Genomic DNA, 21,452 nt, shown 5'->3' on the forward strand with positions numbered 1-21,452 from the left:
GTCAGAAAATCCAGAATATAGGTTCCCAGGAGACAGTGGCGGTGGGGGGAGGTGGTGGATAGGGTGTGGGAAGTTAAGGCTCAAAGTGTACAGGGTTCCTATTTGGAATGGTAGAAATGTTTTGGTAATGGATGGTGGCGATGGTAGCACAACATTGTGGATGCAGTTAAAAGCACTGAAATACGTACCTGAATATGATTAAAAGGGGGGCGGGGAAGCCATGTAACTACACTACACAGTGAACCCTAGGTTAAACAATGGACTCTAATTAATAGTACATTATAAAAATGTGCTATCATCAATTGTTCCTCACCAATGCAATGTGTTGGTGGTCGGGGAGTATATGGGAATCCTGTATTTTATGCATGATTGTTCTGTAAATCCACAGCTTCTCAAATAAGGGGAAAATATTCCTCACTTAAGAAAAAAATAGCTTCACATTTCTGAGCCTCAGCTTCCTGGTCAGTAGAATGGAAAGAGTATTAATTTCTGCGTCATGGGAGAACTGTAAATCCTGCTAACTTTTCAGCATAGAACCTGCGGTGGGGATTTGCTCAATGAATGGGAGCCGTTTTTATCATTAACGGCAACAGTTTCCATCCTGTGGGAGGAAGCAGACTGCAAAAGGTCAAGCAGCTTGCTTAAGGTCTTGCATCTTCTGAGAACCTCAATCAGGAAGCTAGTGGGGGGGGGGGGCGTGGCAGCTAGTCAGGGATTGGGGCAGGTTCAGGGAAAGAAAACTGGAAGGGGGCAATGTGCGGAGGGTGGAGAGAGAGGGCTGCCGTGGTGGGGCGAGGGTGGGCACACCCCTGCCAGGCCGAGGGGGCACTGATGGGGCCTGAAGGGCGGGCGAGGGATTTGGTGAGTTGGGCATACCTTTCCACCTCTTCTGGCCTCCCCTGGGAGGCAGCAATCAGATCTGACCTTGGCCCAAGCTGGTTCCTGTGACCCCCCTAGTCGGAGGATCTGCAACACAGCCTTATTCATTTAACTGTTTTTGTTGGCTTTGCCACAATCTGATGACCTTCACACTGGCTTCTAACTTCCTCAAGTGTTACTGCACTTGGCCCTAGAGTCCTAAAGGGCCCCTTTCTTGGTGAACCGCCAGAAACTCCACCACCCCAACAGCCCCCGGCAGAGAGCTGGGTGTAGATCCAGGAACCCCAGCCCCACTCCCGGCCAAGGCTGGGCCCACGGCTTTTCCAGATTCTGTGTTTTTATAGTCCAGGGGCAACCCTCCCAAGTCACAGCAGAGATTCTGTCCTTGTCCTTCAAGCACACACTGAGAGCTTCCTGGACAGACTCCCCAGTTGGGAAAGACGGACTTCATCCCGAGACCAGGGACAGGCCCAGCTCGTCCTGTGATCCGTTGCTCGAGGGGAAATCAACTGGTCAGTTCCCCTTTGGAGGCTGAATAGAGGAACTTGAGCACTTACGAAAAGACCTGGGCACGAACGGTATTCCTGCCCGCTATCTGGCCTTGGTGTGCAGGGGAGGCTAGGTGACCCCAAAGATGCCCCTCCTCCCAGCCCCACAGCCAGGGCTGGGATGGATCACCTCAAACTGTCTTTCTTTTAAAGATTTATTTTTTATTTATTTTTCTCCCCTTCCCCCCACCCTCCCCAGTTGTCTGCTCTCTGTGTCCATTTGCTGTGTGTTCTTCTGTATCCACTTGGATTCTTGTCAGTGGCAAGAATGTGTCTCTTTTTGTTGCGTCATCTTGCTGCATCAGCTCTCCTTGTATGCGACACCACTCCTGGGCAGCCTGCACTTTTTTCACGATGGGCGGCTCTCCTTGAGGGGCACACTTCTTGCGCATGGGGCTCCCCTACGCGGGGGACACCCCTGTGTGGCAAGGCACTCCTTGCGCGCATCAGCACTGCATGTGGGCCAGCTCCACACGGGTCAAGGAGGCCCGGGCTTTGAACCCTGGACCTCCAATGTAGTAGGTGGACGCTCTATTCATTGAGTCGAGTCTGCTTCCCTCTCACTGCCTTTCTCATGCTGACCATCTGCAGCTGCGAGTGAGCTTGAGGGGTGGACTTTTGGACTTTTGCATGTTTTCCATATAACTCCATTTGGCTCACCGCCCCTTCTCCTACATGGCACCTCATACCGTATCCGTGCTCTGCTTGGCATGATGTAGTTGCTGGGCACGGTGCAGACGATGGCGATGTGTGTGTGCCCGTACGTGTGTGTGTGTGTGTGTGTGGGTGTGGGTGTGTGGGTGGGTGGGTGGTGGACTCCGTGCTGGTGAAGCTGGAGAGAGCAGGAGGCCATGTTTAAAGGACTTTATTCGGGGCAAAGAAGAACCACCAAAGGGTTTTCAATTTATGTTTTCTCCATGCCTTTTTTCCCTTTTCTTTCCTGAATGTCACTCTTTTGGTGAGGCCTACCTGGCCACCCTATTTACACCTGCCATTCCCTGGCCCCCCTCATCCCTCTTACTCTGCTTTATATTTTTCCTTAGTTCTTGTAGCAAACTAATTAATAGTAATTTAAGCAAGCACAGTACCATGACGTACATAGTGCTGTTTAACTTACTTCTTTATTATCCCTTTGTCTCCACCCAGACGGAAGCTTGACGAGAACAAGGACTCCTGCTCTTTCATTCAGGAAGGCGTGCCAGGCCCTGTGCGTGTCGCATAGCAGACCGTCAATATGGATTTGTTGAAGGGATGAACGCGTCCCAGCAGGCAGCTGCTCTGGGCTTCATTGCTTCAGAGAAGGGATGTAGCAGATGGAAACAGAAGCAGCTTCCCAGATCTGGTGGCTTCGTTTCCCACAACAGCTGTGGCGGTTTTGGGGTGGTCTGCAGGAGAAACGAGGAGAGAATCTATGGAGAAGCAGGAGGAAGAAGGGGCTGCCCCCACCCCCAGGAGTGAGGCTGGGCCCAGCTCTGGGTAAGGGTCACAGGGGAGGACCCCAGAGGGACTAGGCAGATGGGATGCGATGCCCCAGTGTGGGCAAAGAGCAGCAGGGACCCCAAGAGACCTCACAGCCTGGGACAAAGATGAGCAAACCCAAGTGCAGCCTCTGCCTCTTGAACCCACAGGTCAGGCCCAGACCAGAGACAATCACACAAATAAATGTAAGATCCATTCACAGGGAGTGAGCATGTGTGAGGCTTCTCTGAGAGTCCCCATCTTAAGTTGTAGGATCTGGGACAACGCAACCGGCCCAGAGGCAGGTGGACAACGAGAGCCTGGGGAAGGCAGCCTTCCGCCCCCTGCCTGTCCCCTTCCCAGGCCGTAAGTAAGCTGGGGATCTCTTCTCTGCTCCGGGAGGGATCTAGGTCGGCCTGATTGCTCTTTCGTAAACCTCAGGCTGGGTCCACGCGGACAGTTCTCTCTGTCACCGCTCTCCCTCTGTTTGCAAAGTCTCCCTCCATCTTCTTGGATTCTTACAACAATCCAGGGAGCAGAAGGGAAGAGGTGGCCACCCCAGAGACCCCGAGACGGGATGGGACTTACCCAAGAGCCGCGGTGAGTCAGTGGCAGACACAGGCCTCTCGCCTTGCCTCTGGCCCCACACTGTGGAAACCTCTGGAAGGCTGTGGACAACAGCCTCAGAAGAGCATGTGCAGGCTACACGGTGTGACCTCTAACTACAAAGGGCAGCCCCTGCCCGGGAGAGGGCCAGACATTTTACCCAAGTGTACCCGAGACACTTCCTGGGATGACCCCCAGTAGGGCCTTGGGCTCTTACGCCTCACTTGTGTAGCAGTTTTAAGACATACCCATGTTTTCTCTGACACTTCTCTACTGGGAGGAGGGGACTCTTGCCTCTGGAACAACCTTAGGGACTCAAAAGCGGCAGCAGTGATGCTCTGCAGCTCCTGAGGCCAGGTCCTAAAAGGCACTGCAGTTTCTGTCTAGTGACGAGGCTGAGCTGCTAGATTTAAAAACAAATCCGATTTCTCTGAGGCCACCATGTTGTAAGAAAACTGTTTTAGTTTTAGTTTCACTGCTGCAAAAACAAAAACCAGAGTTATTGGCTCACTGGTGCAGTGGCTCCCGAGCACGCTTCCTCCTGGGAACTGTAGCTTCCGGAGGGCCCGCCAGCTTTGGGTTTCCTTGGCTTTTCTGTCCCATGGCAACATCCATCGCAGCATCCTCTCCTTTCTCTTTGGGGTTCTGTTGACTTCCACTTCTGTCGGCCCCCCGCGGCCTCACTCTCTGCGCCTAACTTTCATTCTGCTTATAAAGCATTCCAGTAATCCAGATGGAAGTCCAACCTGATTCCGTTAGGCTACACTTAACCAGAGCAACTTTTCTTTTTAATCATGTAAGGCCTTCCTCAGCCCCCCTCTTTCCCCCCAAACTTTATTTCAAATTAAAAAAAATAAAATAACAGACAAAAAGCAGCTCAAAAATTCATGGAAGCATTACTCCAAAAAAGTTCTGTCCAGACACTTTTATCTCATCTAATCTTAAAAACAAATTCAGTTGTTCCTCCAGTGTTCCGAAAGATGCACAGGTGAACACGGGTCGATTAGATAACATAATCAAGGTCTCCTTATTAATGAAGAAAATAAAGAGAAACAAGTGCTTAATCATAGTCATATCTCATAAAATGAAACCCCATATTCTTCTTTTTTGACCTTTGGCATTAATATTGTACCTTCTTTGCTTTTGCTACAAAATAGTACATACTGTTGTTAATTATAGTCTATAAAATATAACATTGGTTATATTTCCCCCTGTATCACCTTATTCTCAACTCCCTTGAGAAGAACATTCCTATATTTATACTCCCAATCCCAATCCACATCCAATGCCAAAATCACCGCCATACATTCCCTATGTTACCCTCCAGCTGTCCTCCAACTAATATCAGCCCCCCTAGAGCACCTGTTTCAGCCACAATCACATCCGTAAATCAATTGTATTTTTTACACTGACTATTATATGCTACCAACCACATCCATTGCCACACATTTACAACTGATCTTATTAAACATTCTACATGCATCCAGCATCATCTCCCCCTTTTCAGCCCACATTCTGTCTCCCACCAACCTACATTCCATAGTCCACTATATCAGTGAGACCAGACAATTTTCATCCTTTTGTGTCTGGTTTATTTTACTCAGCATAATGTCCTCAAGGTTCTTCCATGTTGTCATGTGCTTCCCCAATTCATTTCTTCTTACAGCTGAAGAGTATTCCATTGTATGTATACACCACATTTTGTTTATCCTGTTCATCGGTTCATGGAGTTTTAAGTTGTTACTATTTTTTAGCAATTGTGAATAATGCCAGTATGAACATCATGTACAAATACCAACCAAAGTAAAGTTTTATCCTATTGGCCATGGGTTCACACCCATAAGCCAGGGGTTGGGACCTGAACACGCCTTTTCTGGAGACATGATTCAGTCCCCAACAGAGACCCAAGCCACATGGAGAAGCTACCTGTAGGACGCCAGTGGACAGCTCAGACAAGTGCCCAGCGTCCAGCCAGCGTCAACCGCCAGCTGTCTGGATGAAGCCATCTTGGACGTCCAGCTCAGTCAAGCCATCAGTTGACAGCAGCCTTGGCTGACCTCTCAGTGAACCCGCAGGAGAGGTTAAGCAGGAACTGCCCAGCCAAGTCCTTCCCAAGTCTCCAGCTTGCAATATCTTGAGTGAAATAAAATGGCAGTTTAAAGCTGCTAAATTTATTAAACAGCAATAGAGAACTGGACACTTAGAGTGCAACAGATTTCTTCTTCATCCCTTGGGTTCATTCAGTAGAGATAAGATCAGGCCAGAGGAGGCGAGGGTACTTCACATTTCTTTTTCTGAAAAAAAAATTTTTAATTAACAATTTTTAAAAAATTTATCAATGTATCCAGCCTCCGCACAAAAGCTTTGAGGCAGCTCACAGAGACAGTCCATGACACACAACAAAAAAATGAAGCGAGGAAAAGATTCACAACGATCATAAAAGAAAGGAACCCCGTTCCTCAGGGAAGCCAGTGGGGACAGTGACCTTGGCATTGAGCATACAGTGGGTGCTCACCAACTGGAAGCTGTGGGGGGGTCCCGGGCCCTTCTGGAGCCTGTCCCTGCTGGGGTTCTTGGGGGTGGCCTTGGGAAATGTGCATGGAGGAGTTGCAGTAGGTCACTGGCGCCTCGCCTTGCAGCCTGCGTTCAGGGCTAGGGGCACTTTGCCCCTTTCAGAGGCTGCGAGCTCTGTCCTGGACCCCGTTGCGCCTGAGAATTGTGGTCAGGCCCGAGCTCCTCCCTGGAAGAGACAGCGCTCGGCACTGCTGGGCCACCAGCAGGCTCCTGTTGATTTTCTTCGCTTGTGAACATGCCCCTGCTCGTGCTGGGTCTTGGAGCACGCAGAGGGCAGCAACTGAGGGATCCTGCTGCGTAACTCTTGGTTCTCAGAGGTTCCAGACGAGGCTGGTGCTCTCTCTCCCTGCTGGGGTACTTCCCACGACACCCCCTGCCCCCAGGCCTCTGCTGCTGTAGAGAAGCCCTAGGCATGCCGTGCCTCTGCTCCTGGGAGTCTGGACTCCCCTTCCTTCCTCTTCTGGGTTGAAGGAAGACGTGAGCCGGCCAGCCTGGCTTGGGAGTGTATCCATTTCCTCTGGCTGCTCTAACAAATTAGCACAATCTTGTGGCTGCAGAGAACAAACCCTTATTCTATTACAGCTCTTGAGGTCAGAAGTCTAAACATCAGTTTCACTGGGACAAAATCAGAATGTCGACAGAACTGCGCCTCCTCCAGAAGCTTCGGGGGAGAATACATTTCCTTGCCTTTTCCAGCTTCTTGCATTCCTTGCTTTGCAGCACTTTCCCCCATCTTAAAAGCCAGCAGCACAGCAGCTTCAAGTCTTTCTCGATTGAGGTTGTCACATCATCGTCTCTCTGAAGGACATTTGTGATTTTCCATTTAGGACCCACCTGCAGAACTCAGGGCCATCTCCCTGTCTCAAGATCCTTAACTACTTCATATCTGCAAAGTGTCTTTTGCCATTAAAGGTACAATTCATGAGGTCTAGGGATTAAGGCCTGCAAGATATTGGGGGCCTCTCAGTCAGCCTACCGTGGGGGGCATCTAGAGTTAACACTTTCCTGCCTGTCCAGAGGACCTGTGGCCAAATCAGAGCCAAGAGCCAGGCCACGGACAGTGGCTGAGAAAGAAAAGAATGGTTTTGGCCTCCCTAGAAGGGCTAAGTCCATGTACCTCTGTCCACGTGGAAGCCAGCCCCGAGAGGGGTAGCACCCCAGGAATTCACAGTCCCAGGTCCCCTGCCTGACTTCAGGGGACTCTGGTTCCCTCCACGTGTGCTGCCAGGTTGTCCGCTCAGTTACCAAGGGCTCCTAGGCCCTCCACACCAGCGTCCTCTGGAGAAACTGAGGGGCCCCAGGGGTTCCCATCAAAGCAGCATCAGGTCTGCGGGCCGGCTGCTCGGACTGTCCCACATTTGCCAGCCAACAGGATCTGAGAAATGGAACTGCCCATATCCCACACAGCTGGTGAGTTATAGACTCACAAATGCTTTTTTTTTTTCTTTTTACCTTGGAAACATAAAAAAGCTCAGAATTTCCTGTTTTAACCACAACTCCGTGATATGAATTACATTCACAACATTGTGCTGCCACTACCGCCATCCATTACCAAAACGTTTTCATCACCCTAAATAGAAACACCCATTAAACAATAAATCCCCATTCCGTACCCCACATCACAGGCTGGGGTAATTTGTAATCCACTCTCTGTCTCTAGGTAGTATTCTAGGTATTTCATGTAAGTGAGATCATGTGGTATTTGTCCTTTTGTGTCTGGCTTATTTCACTCAATATGATGTCTTCAAGGTTATCCATTTTGCAGCATGGAGCAGAACTTCATGAATTTTTATGTTTGAATAATATTCCATTGTATGTGTTACACCACACTCATTTGTTGATGGACACTTAGGTTGCTTCATAAATGCTTTTAATCAGTGAGTGTGTATCAATAGCTCTTTTTTTTTTTAAGATTTATTTATTTATTTATCTCCCCTCCCCTCCTCCCCCCCATTGTCTGCTCTCTGTGTCCATTCGCTGTGTGTTCTTCTGTGACTGCATCTATCCTTATCAGCGGCACCGGGAATCTGTGTTCCTTTTTGTTGGGTCATCTTGTTGTGTCAGCTCTCCGTGTGTGTGTCACCATTCCTGGGCAGGCTGCACTTTCTTTCGCGCCGGGCGGCTCTCCTTATGGGGCACACTCGTTGCGCGTGGGGCTCCCCTATGCAGGGCACTCCTTGCGCGCATCAGCACTGCACATGGGCCAGCTCCACATGGGTCAAGAAGGCCCGGGGTTTGAACCGCGGACCTCCCATATGGTAGGCAGACACCCTATCCATTGGGCCAAGTCTGTTTCCCTCAATAACTCTTTTTGTAGGTTGAAACTACTTGAATATTGGTCATTTCACATGGTCAACCCAATAGAAAGATTTTTTAAAAATTTATAAATATGTTTACAGCCCACTATTGAATGAAAGAAAGCAGAGTACAACAGTATTGATGGAACAACCTCAGTTGGATGTTTAGAGATACATATAAATATATCTAATATATAGACAAAACCTGGAAGAACATACATCAAAATATTAACACTAGTTATCTTTGGTTGGCTTTTCTCCAATGATGCCTTCCTATTTGCACAGTGTTTACAAATTATTAAATAAATGAAATAAACTTTGAAGATTAATAAAAAAAGTGAGTGCTGATCGAGAATCTTCCTTCTTTCAGTTCTTATGGAAACGTGGTAAATTGATCTCCTTTGTCTGTCCCTGGGTAGGATCCCTGAGGAGTGCAAGAGGCCTGGACGTGTCACTGAAACCTCAACCTGATCCTGATTATACGTGAGTCCCTAATCAGAGCAGTTGGCATCGAAAAAGGAAAAGCAGGTTTCAGGTTGTGTTTGGGGATTTTCCTCTACAGTTAGTTTTTCTCTCCTTGTTAAGAAAGGAAAACCAGTTTTCACGCATAGTAACCTTAACACAGGCCAGAGAGGGACATCTTGTTAATCTCTATTTGTTTAACTACTCGGTATATTTTGGCTCCAAATGTATCATAAATGAAAAGATCACATGAGAATGGAGGCAGGACCCAACTAGAAAAACGCCCTAAGTTACCTATCTCTTCAAGTACAATGAAGCATTTGTTTGAACTGGATGAAATTGCTGTATTTGACGCTTTTCAACCCGCAAAAATGGCAGTTTCACATAGTTCAACAAGAAGCTGAGCCAGTCACAGATAGACCCCTTTCCCCTGCCAGGGTCTGAGGAGGGTGGAAGCCGATGAGAGGCAGGCCGCCCAGCTCGAACACGGCACATTGGGGAGATGGGTCAGGGAGAAGGTGGCTCTGCTCTGGTGGCAGAAGTTGTTGTATTTTGGGTGGAGGCACTTTCAAGAGTCAGAGCCCTGGTCACAGCCCGGGGCTGCTGTGGTTAGTTTTGTATCTACCCACCAGGGTAATGCCTTTGGGACGCAGCCCTATCCCTTCAGTTCTGTCTCGAAAGGGAAGATGGACTCTGGTAGCTACTCAGTGGCCCAGGAGGCACTCATTGGTGTCACGTCTGTGTGGAGCCCTCTCCATTCTATAGAGGAGGCAAGCCCAGACCTCCACAACTACTCTGCAGCCACTGCTCAGAGGTTAGAGGCCTGGCAGTTAGTGCTAGTTCTATTCTTTCCTTTCTTGGTTGATGTGCTTCGTGTATGCACTCTTCTTTTTTAAGCAATCGGTGTGAAGGAATATTTAATTAGGCTGAATCTGGCACTAAGGTGTTGAAGTTAGCTATGGATGTCACCATGAACCAGTGACTCAGGGGCAAAGCTGAAGAATCAGATGGTACGCAGCTGATGCTTGCACTGTTTGGCTCCCAGCTCTTGCACGTATTGCCTCTGACTCCGAGGAAGTCCCTGAGAATCAGGAGACATGGGCGAGAAGGCTGCGGGGTTGACAGGCAAGGCCATGTTCTGGCTCCTTCCTCAGCCAGCACCAGCAGTGGCACTGCTTCCAGCCAGAGCCAGGATGGATCACAGGGTGGCTTTCTAGAATCAGGGCCAGGCTGTCTGGGTTCCCGCTCTCAGATCAGCTCTTGAAATAGCTGCTCCTGTTTCTCTGGGCCCCAAGACACCCTCTCTACTGACCGTCCTCATCTGTAGCCTCTGTCTGGTTTATTGAGGAGGTGATGGGCTGTCAGCTTCCACAAAGCAGCCAAGAGGTGCTTCTAAATAAATGGATCGAGTGCAAGGAGGAGGTAAAGAGGCCATCTAGCTTGTCTCCCCACTCACTGAGAGACAGCTGTTTCCACAGAACTGTAATCAGCTCTGAGGGATTTGAAGGAACAAGGGTACATGGTCCTTTCCCTCAGAGGGACTTCACTCCAGAATGAGGCTCAGGAGGCTGACTCCAGACTGTGCGTTTTTGTTTTTAAAGATTTATTTATTTATTTATTTATTTATCTATCTATCTATCTATCTATCTATCTATCTATCTATCTATCTATCTATCTATCTATCTATTTATTTCTCCCCCCTCCACCCTGGTTGTCTGTTCTCTGTGTCTATTTGTTGCGTCTTCTTTGTCTGCTTCTGTTGTTGTCAGCAGCACGGGAATCTGTGTTTCTTTTTGTTGTGTCATCTTGCTGTGTCAGCTCTCCGTGTGTGTGGCACCATTCCTGGGCAGGCTGCACTTTCTTTCCCGGGGAAACTCTCCGTACGGGGTGCACTCCTTGCGCATGGGGCTCCCCTATGCGGGGGACACCCCTGCATGGCAGGGCACTCCTTGCGCGCATCAGCACTGCGTGTGGGCCAGCTCCACACTGGTGAAGGAGGCCTGGGGTTTGAACCACGGACCTCCCATGTGGTAGGTGGATGCCCTAACCACTGGGCCAAGTCCGCCTCCCTAGACTGTGCTGTTTTTGCTCTGGAAACTTAGGAAAGTAATTTCCCTGCTCAGGGCCTCCATAGGGATAGAGATCATCTACAGCATAGAGTCTTTAAATTTCCTTTTTTGTCCAAGTAATGATCTGTCAACTTGCTATCTCCCCCACTAGAATGTGGAGTTTTCTTCTGACTTAAGGTCTATTTTATCCGATATTAGTACAGCTACCCCAGCTGTCTTTTGTTTACTATTTGCATGGGATGTTTTTTTCCATCCTTTCACTCTCAACCTACCTGTGTTTTTGAATTTAAAGTGAGTCTCTCGTAAACAGCATGTAGTTGGGTCATGCTTTTTTTACTATTTAAAATCCATTCTGGGAAGTGGATGTGACTCAAGTGATAGGTCTTCCACCTACCATATGGGAGGACCCGGGTTCGATCCCTGGGGTCTCCTGGTGAAAGAGAAGAAGAGAAAGTATGCCCATGTGGTGAGCCAGTGCCCACGTGGCAAGCTGAGTGCCCTTGCAGTGAGCCAGTACCCATGCAAGTGAGTCATGCAGAAAGATGATGGTGCAACAAAAAAGAGAGATGAAGGGAAGAGTCAAGGTGAAGCGTAGCAGAGACCAGGAACTGAGGTGGTACAACTAACAGGGAACCTCTTTCCAGAGGTCCCAAGGATCGAATCCTGGTGAATCCTAGAGGAGAAAAATGAGAAGAGAAAACCAAAAGAGAAATAGATACAGAAGATCACACAGCAAATGGGAACAGACAGCAAAAACAGCAGGGCAGGAGGAGGGGGAAGGGAAGGAGGGGAAATAAATAAATCTTTTTTTAAAAAATCCATTCTGTTAATCTCTGCCTTTTGACTGGGGACTTCAATCCACTTACATTTAAAGTGTCAACTGATAATGCAGGACTTTCTCCCGCCATTTTGTTATTTGTAATAAATAATAATAATAATCTTTGTAAGTTGTATAACTTTTTTTGTCCTTCAATTCTTTCATTACTGCCTACTTTTGTATTTATTTGATCCTTTTTAGCAAACTAGAGTTTACTTCTGAATTTCCAGGACCTGCCCTGGCATATATTAATGACAACAATGACAATAGTGGTATCTCACAATTACTGCACATTTACTCTGTTCCTGCGTGTAAGCTAACCACGTCATGTGGATGATGTGTTCTAATGATCACAGCAGCCTTATGAAGGGTGTGTCTCGATTGATGCCATCCTTATTAGAAAGGCCAAGTAACTTGCTCCAGAACCCATGCAGTCTGATTCCAGAAGCTCCTCTTACTTAGGGGTAAGAGAAACTGCTGTCCTTACGGGGCATAGAGAGGTATTCAAGAAGCAAGGAATAAATGTTGGTTGAGTGTAAGAAGCTGTTCCTTGCAGTCAAATGCCTGTCTCTTCCCTTCTCTGCCACATCCCATTTCAGGGCTCATTTTCCCAGACTTCCAGTCAGGATACCTCACTGTCTTGTGGCTAGCAACATACTGTGTTTTGAATGACTTTTGGTGCTTTTTCAGCAATATTGACTTATTTCCTCTATGCCCTTGTGAGCTCCCCCAGAATAGGGACTGTGTCTTATTCGTTCTGCATTTCCAATCCACTACCTTTGTGTGTTTCCAGGCATATTGTGGGTGCTCCATCGCTGCTGGGTTAATGATTAGCAGAAAGACAATGTGGTAATTTGAGACTGTATGGACCCCAGAAGATCATGTTATTGAAACATGAAATCCATTCCTGTAGATGTGAACCCGTTGAAGTTAGAAAGTTACCTTGTGTCTCTTTCTGGTCAATCTTCCCCACCATCTACCCTGCCCTCAGGCAATCATCATTCTGATTCTTATCACCCTAGTTCTATAATGTTGTATAAACAGAATCATATAGTCCTCTTGTGTGTCTGGCTGGCTTCTTCAGTGAACCTAATGTTTCTGAGATTCATCCATGCTGCTCTGCAAAAGTCATTCTTTTTTACTGATGAATAGTGTTTCCCCGTGTGGATATGTTATTTCCTGTTGATGGAAATTGGGACTGTTTCCACCTGCAATGAACTCTCACATACAAGTGATTTTGCAGAAATTTGTTTTCATTTTTCTTGGGTAAATACCTAAGAGTGTAATTGCCATGTCAAGCTATTTTCTTTGGTACCCAGAGGTCCTTTGTGATGGTTAGAAATACTGCTTCATTCAGAAATTTGGCTACTTAAATATAAGTCCCCGTCTTAGGGTCTGGGGATTCCCTGGACCACACATGCTCTGTGCTCCTTTAAGTGGGCGTGTTGGGGGGCTCCACCCCAGCACAGGAGGCAGTATATTCGTGACCCTGTTATGGTTCCTTGATAGCTCAGAGTAGACACAAAACGAGTCCAATAACAAGAAGAATATCACCTTCACACAGAACTGTAGGAAGCTTCTCAGAGCATTTATGGTTGGAGCAGAGCAATGGAAGAAGTTAAAATCACTGGGTCACTACAGTCCTTTGGGTCTAAGACTTACATAGGAATAAATGGGAATCAAAGACCATGAAGTAGTTTGGATCTTGTCTAAGGCATGTGCTAGCTGTGTGATCTTTTGTAAAGTTACACAACAACTCTGCACTTCAGTCTCTAGCGTGTAAAATGGAGATGTTACTCCCTTGGGATGGTTATAGGCATTCTCTGCCCCCTGCACAGGGATGCTTCCAGGACGAGCCAAGACAAAGCCTGCCTAGGTTTTGCCCGGGGTCAGCTGCAATGCGCCATGCACTGTGAGAGGCAGGAACACACCAGGGCTTGTTTCACACACTGATTCCCAGCACTTACTGCCCTTCCGTCAGGGGAGTTTGTTAAGGCAGACACACAGAGACAATGACCCTTTGTGAGCTGCCAGCTGGGCCCAGAATGGCAGTTCATCTCTGAACTGGGAGACAGCCAGGCTCTTTATTCTTCTACATCTGCAGGACATGGCTTCTAAAATCACAACAGTCTTCCTACCTTCCCAATAACATGTCCCAAATTCTTTTGGCCTTCACTGATCTTTATCAGGCAACCCATTGTCAGTCCATCATTGCAAATGACAAAAGATTGAGTATTTTATGAAACATCTGTTTGGGGTAGTTGTAGCCAAAGATGTTCTTATGGATTGACTTGGATCCCCCAAAAAGATATGCTGAAATCCTAATCCACATACCTTGGAATGTGAGCTTATTCGGAAATTAGGTCATCACAGATGGATTTAGTTAAATCAGGATGAGTTCATAGTGGGGTAGGGCGGCCGCTTAATCTAATATGACTAGTGCCCTTATAAGAAGGAGAGAGAGAACACATAGACACGGGGGAGAAGGCCATGTGATAATGGAGCCAGAGAGTAACACTAAAGAATGCCAAGGATTGCCGCAAACCACTGGAAGCTAGGAAGAGGCAAGGGAGGATTCTCCACTACAGGTTTTAGAGGGACCATGGCCCTACTGAGTCCCAAAAATTGTCTCCAGAATGATGAGAATAAATCCTGTTGTTTTAAACTACCTGGTTTGTGGTACTTAGTCACAACAGCCACAGAAAACTAAAACACACATTGTGGATAAATCTTATCTAGAAATAAAAGGTGAGTGTGAGTAGCATTGTACAGTAGCTGTTATTTATTGAGAGCTTACCTCTAAGTGCTTTATATGTATTAAATCATTTAGTCCTCACAACTGCTTTCTGAATTTGGGCACCATTATTATCTTCAGTTTACAGATGAGGAAACCAAGGCACAGTCATAAGACCTTGGGCCTCAGTTTCCTCATCAGTAAAATGATGGTGGGGGTTATTTCCTTTAATTGCTGACATCTTTTTCACTGCTAACATTCTGTGGCTCCATGTCTCATTCTGGATGAGTCGTAGAGCCCCTCTGAAACTGTTAGCTCATTTGTAAAATGGGGAGAACAGATTTCCACCTGGCTGGTCTTCCCCACAGGACTGTTGTATAGCACCAATGAAGAGAGAATTATTGGGCTGAGATACTGGGCACTCATCTCTGTTGTTTCCCCAAGGCCCCCGAACCCAAAGATGGGCGCACATAAGAGGAGGAAGAAACCAGGCAGTCCCTCGCAGTTTTCCCCATTTGCTCTGTCTGGGGTACAGAGAAGAATCCACAGAGATTATGGTGGGACATTTTGACCTGACAGAGCCTTGGAGATAATCTAGTCAAATATATGGCATTTGTAAATCTCTAGAATGGTTACAATTAAAATGACTGATCATATCAAGTGTTGGACTGAGGATGTGGAACACCTGGAACTCTAATATATCATTATTGGGAATCCAAAAATGATATAGTCACTGAAACAGTTTGATCACTTAAAAAAAATAAAGTTAAACATATACTTATCATATGACTTAGTAGGCCCATTCCTAAGTACTTATGCAAGAGAAATGAAAAATATGTTTGCACAAAATATCTTTGTTTATGTTCATAGCAGCTTTATTCACACTGGCCAAAAATTGGAAACAATCCAATATCCTTCAATCGGTGAATGGATAATTGTTGTGTAAACATATAATACTACTCAGCAATAAAAAGAAATGCATGGCTGACCTACGCAACACCATGGTTGAAACTCAAACACATCATGCTAGACGTAAAAGACAACATGCTCTATGACTGCAATTACCTACAATCCCAGGAAAGGCAAAAGTATGGGTATAGAAAACTAAAGTGGTGGAAATTTTGGTTGCCAGGGGCAAGCATTTTAGAGGAGGAAATGAGATGCAAAGGAGCAGGAAGGAACAACTGTATATATTTGTTGAAATTTATCAATTGCATGTTTAAAAATGGTAAATTTTATTGAATATAACTTATACCTTAATAAAGTTGATTTAAAAAAAAACAACATGTAACCTGCTAATTGATAAAAGAGGAAACTGATGCCAGCAAGGGCAGTGTTTTCTCCAAGCACATCTAGAAATTAAGGGAAGAGCTGGAATTGCTGTCCCAGCTCACTGCTTTCAGGTCAGCTCTTCCATACACATCAAGGGATGCAGTGTGCCCATGAGAATGCCATGTCACTCTCTGGGCCCATTCTTTGCTTGGGTTTGATTCCTGTCTCTACTATTTACTGACTGTGTGAACTTGGGTAAGTCACTTAAACTTTCTGTGCCTCACTTTCCTCAATTATGAAATGGGGGTAAGAATAGAATACCTATTTCATAAGATTATTGTGAGATTTAAGTGAGTTGATATAAATGGAGATTTTAGAACATTGGCTAGTGTATAGTAAATTCTGTATAAGTGTTAGTCATCTTGTTATGGTGGCTAGGGGGAGACAAAAAGAATTCAGATTAGGTCCCTGGTCTCTAATAGTTTGTATGCTGAAGGCCTTCAAGAGAAGATGCCATTAAGCAACTAATGGCCAGGCATAGAATGGAGAAATTGAAGGCCACTTCCTAGAGGAAGCAGAACTCAGTTGAGCCTTGAAACCAGCATAAAAATAAGCAGCAGTGAGCAGGGATATCTTGAAGCTAGCTGTGTGGGTGGAGCTTTCTGTGAGAATGGGAAGGGTTTGGACATGGTTAGAGAGGGAGTGTCACTTTGGTAACTGGAGAAAGAACAAGCAAGTGGCAGGACTTTTGTAAATTTTAATAAATTTCTTTTTTGTGTAAAGGAGCTACAATGGGTTCTGTATTTTGCAACTAAAACCCATGACTGTTACAGTCAGTATGCACTACAAAGGGCTTAGGACGGTCATATATTCCACAGCCCTCTCACTGAAAATCCTTTAATGGTTCCCTCATGTGAGTTTAACATCTCCTGTTGGCCCTAAAGGCTCTCCATGACATGGCCTAGACTCATCTTTCCACAGTATTTGCCCATCATCCCCAAACCCACAGCCAGCTCCTCTCCACTCCACTTTGCTTATGCTCTTCTTCCCCCCTCTCATCTCCTTTTGGCCAAAGCCTTGGTTTCCATGAAGCCTTTCCTTTGACCCTTGGAGCTCCTGTGCATCTCTGTCCCTCTGTGACACTGTTTACCATGGTCCTTCTGGAGCATTAGTCTATGATCAGAGATACACATAAAAATGTCACCAGGGGAGATTTTCCAAAACACACAGGCATTATGTCCTTTGTCTTGATTGTCATGATGGTTTTACAATTGTGTGTGCTTCAGTCAAACTTATATACTTGCATACTCTAAACTGTGGACAGTTTTTTTTTTTTTTAAGATTTATTATTTATTTATTTATCACCCCACCCCCACCCTGGTTGTGTGTTCTCTGTGTCTATTTGCTGCATCTTCTTTGTCCGCTTCTGTTGTTGTCAGCGGCACAGGAATCTGTGTTTCTTTTGGTTGCATCATCTTGTTGTGTCAGCTCTCCGTGTGGGCGGCACCATTCTTAGGCAGGCTGCACTTTCTTTCGCACTGGGCAGCTCTCCTTACTGGTTGCATTCCTTGCGCATGGGGCTCCCCTATGCGAGGGACACCCCTGCATGGCAGGGCACGCCTTGCATGCATCAGCACTGTGCATCGGCCAGCTGCACACGGGTCAAGGAGGCCCGGGGTTTGAACCGCAGACCTCCCATGTGGTAGACGGATGCCCTCACCACTGGGCCAAGTCCGCCGCCAGACAGTTTCTTGAATATCAATAATCAATCCCTGAAATGGCATCATTCCCTGAGGAGACCAACATGCTATCTGGTGGCAGGTTGATTACATTGGATCAAGGAGTAGTGATATGTTCTATCTGTAGTAGACCTATACTCTGGATATGAGTTGCCTTCTCTGCATGTAATGCGTCAGCCAAAACTACCATCCATGGACTTACAGAATGCCTTATCCACGATCATGGTATTCCACACAGCATTGCTTCTGATCAAGGATCCCACTTCACAGGAAGTGTTGTGTGGGAATGGGCACATGCTCACAGAATTCACTGATCTTACCATGTTCCTTAAGTAGCTGGATTGCTAGAACAACGGAATAGCCTTTTGAAGACTCAGTCATGGTGCCAAATAGGTGTCAATACCTTACAGGGCTGCTGGGTCCATATTCTTCAGGAGGCCGTGTATATTCTAAATCAGCATCCACTCTATGATACTTTTACTCCCATAGCCAGGATTCACAGGTCCAGGAAACAAGAGGTGTCAGCTCTCTGTGCGTGTGGTGCCATTCTTGGGCAGGCTGCACTTTCTTTCGTGCTGGGCAGCTCTCCTTATGGGGCACATTCCTTGCACGTGGGGCTTCCCTATGCAGCTAATACCCCTGCGTGGCACGGCACTTCTTGCGTGCATCAGCACTGCATGGGCCAGCTCCACACGGGTCAAGGAGGCCTGGGGTTTGAACCGCGGACCTCCCATGTGGTAGGTGGATGCCCTATCCATTGGGCCAAGTCCACTTCCCCTGTTACTGCTTTTATTTAGAGATTAAGTATGGCTTAAGGTGATGTATATGGCCTCCAAGTTGACAAGGAGTGGACTGTGACAGTTAGGTTCATTGTCAACTTGGCCAGGGAATGGAGCCCAGTTGTTTGGTAATGGAAGACCTGGCCTAATTGTTACTGTGGAGATATTTTGTGGACTTAAATAATCAGTAAGTAATTGCATCTATGGCTGGTTCCATCTGTAGTCAACGGAAGAGATTGCATTCAGCCATTTAGCTGAAAGCCTTAAAAGAAATGATTATTTCAGCAGTCAGAAGAGAGAATTTTCACTCTACTTCAGCCAGCCAACTTCTTCTGGAGAATTCCTTGAGGACTTTCATTGGAGTTGTTGGCTTGCAGCCTGCCCTACAGAATTTGGACTTGTGCGTGAGACAATTTTATAAAATCTCATAGCATTTACAGGTATCTCCTGTTGATTGTTTCCCTAGACTAATACAGTTAGTATCAGAAATTTTAAAAAAACACAAAAACAAACCCACACCTACAGGCAGCTTCAGCAATACTAATTCAGTAGTTCTGGGTGGAGCCTAGGGCTGAGGACTTGGTGCAAGCCCTTAGATGATTTGGGTGCTCACTCCTGGCTAAAAACCACCATATTAGAGTAACAAATGTCTCTGTCTACCTCCCAACCAGAATATTATCTCTTTAAGGGCCTGTGTCTGCTTTTACCACATTCAATAGTGAGGACCTGTTCTGGACTGAGGAATTCAGTCCACTATTCCATAAGGATTAGACAAGGGCTGCCATTTTGCACAACTCCAGGGGGCACCACTCTCAAATGAGGACCTACGCAAAGCTGCAGCATTAGAAACCACAGTGGAGTTTGCTAGGAATTCCTGGGCCTGGTTGGGAGTGAACATAAACAAAGGCATAACTCCTGACCTTAAATATGATGGGGAAAAGATGCCAAATATATGTGTGTATACTTGTACATCAGATATTCAGAAACATCTGAAATTACATTCATCCTACTGCAGTTGTTGCTGTCCATACAAATACAATGTGAACTACAAATGTGAGTCAAATATGTAACTTCAAATTTTCTAGCAGTTACATTAAAAAATGGGTGAAGAAACAGGTGAAATTAATTTTAATAAAGTATTTTATTTAACACAAAATATCCAAAGTATCATTTCAACACTTAATCAAAATTTTAAAAATATTGAGATATTTAAAGCTCTTTTCTTGATACACTAAGCCTTCAAAACTGGGTATAGTTTAACTACACATCTCAATTTGGACTAGCCATATTTTAAGTAACAAATAGTCACTTACATGTGTCCTGGACAATTGTGGCTCTAGAGAAAAGCGAGATTGTTCAAGGGGGTTGGCCATGCGTGGCCCTGGAGTTTGTTTTGATTACCTCTCCAGAAAAGTCTCCAACAGTGGAGGAAGGCCAAAAGCAGAGTTTTATTATCCCTGATTCTTGCCTCATCCCACCCCTCTAATCCTTCTGTCCTCAGAAGACCCATTACAAGGAACTGCATCTTGGCTCAAGCACAATTCACTGGAATACAGTAGGTGAGGCTCTCATCGGCCTGGGGGGTCAGAGATTTGGGCGGTTCAGCTGATCCTGATGGTGAGCAGGGGTGCCAGCTGGCCTCCACTTCCTCAAGTCCTGTCAGGTTTCAAGGTTACACAACAAAAGGTGCTGTCTCACGGGGCCTGGGGCAGGGGGCAGGGGGTAGGGGGCAGGGGGAAGCTTTTGTGGAGAATTTTATCAAGGAGTTGGGATAACCAAGCAGATGTTAGCTAAACTTTATTAGGAAAAGGAAGAATATACACCTGCGACCCATTTCTTAAGAAAAACCATTTGAAAAGAAACCTGAATGTAAACAGTCTGGAAGAAAATTCTAGCTAATCACAAATTCTCTGGGATTTTAGCTTCTAGTCACTTTTCTTGTGCTAGCCTTTGCAAACAAGCTTTGCTATTTTCTTTGCTCTCTGAAAGAGGAGTATAGAAATTCATTACATTTTGCATCTAAGAAGACTAGGCCAACAAGTGTTGGGGGTTGCTCAGTGTCACAGTAAGACAGAGTATTCCATGGGAATGTTATTATGCTCATGCTGAAAGAGTCTGTGAAGGTGTCATGAGTCTAGGTATTCAAATCCATTTCATAGGCAGCACAAAAAATATGAATTGATTGAAAGTGCTGAAATAAGGGATCCAGTCCATATACTACACCTGCATTCTGGTCTATTGGGAACACTTTCCTTCCAAGCTTCTTGCCTTGCTGATACTGTCTTAGTTTGCTAGAGCTGCTATAACAAATACCACACACCAGCCAGCTTAATGTATTGTTCCAGATGCTAGAAGTAGAGAATTCAGGCCTCAGTGAATCCATACTTTCTCCCAGAATCTGTCGTGTTGTGGTGCTGATTTGCCATAATCCTTGGGGCTCCTTAATTTGCATCTCTGTCTCTGTCACATAGTGGCATCCTTGGTCTCCTCCTCCTGTGTCTTTCTATGACTTTTGGCTTCTCTTTACAAAGCCTTTGGTAAGTAATATGGATTAAAGTGCACCCTGACTCAGTTTGTCCATATCTAAGCAGGATCTTAGAAGATCCTATTCCCAAATGAGTCCTACCTTAACTGATAACATACCTTCAAAAGGTCCTATTTATACCCTTTGGGTTCATGCCCACAGGAACAAGGGTAAGATTCAGAACATGTCTTTTGTTGGGATGTATTATTCAATCTACCACACTGACCCAGCATGAGAACTAAATCCCCAAGAGGACAGCGCAGTGAGGGCAAGACCCAGGCCCCAAGCTGTCATGAGGTTGAGGGGCCACTACCTGTCCCTCTTCCATTTAGGAGTCTTGCAGAACCCCTGTTACCATATGTGAGTTCCTACAACCTACACTGAGACCTTTCTCTGGAGCTCCTTGGATTTGCTGAAAGCCCCTATTCCAGCAGGCTTCACTCCTGGGGGCAGTTGCTTCCTGATGTGTAGCCCTGCAGGTGTGGACCTGTAGGGGGACCAGGGCCGTGGGGCAGGAGAGAAGGAGCCTCAGGGAGGGAGGCATGCTGGCCAAGGATCTAGGACCCCGGCTTGCCAAGGACGTAGGGGCACTGATGGTGGAGCTGGCCTGGAACCCAGGCCTGGTGTATCACCAGGGGCTTCCACCTGCCCCCTGCTGCTTGTCCATTGCATCTTTTCCCACACCTGTGCAATG

The sequence above is a fragment of the Dasypus novemcinctus genome, chromosome 8, assembly GCF_030445035.2.
Source record: "Dasypus novemcinctus isolate mDasNov1 chromosome 8, mDasNov1.1.hap2, whole genome shotgun sequence".
Lineage (NCBI taxonomy): Eukaryota > Metazoa > Chordata > Mammalia > Cingulata > Dasypodidae > Dasypus > Dasypus novemcinctus.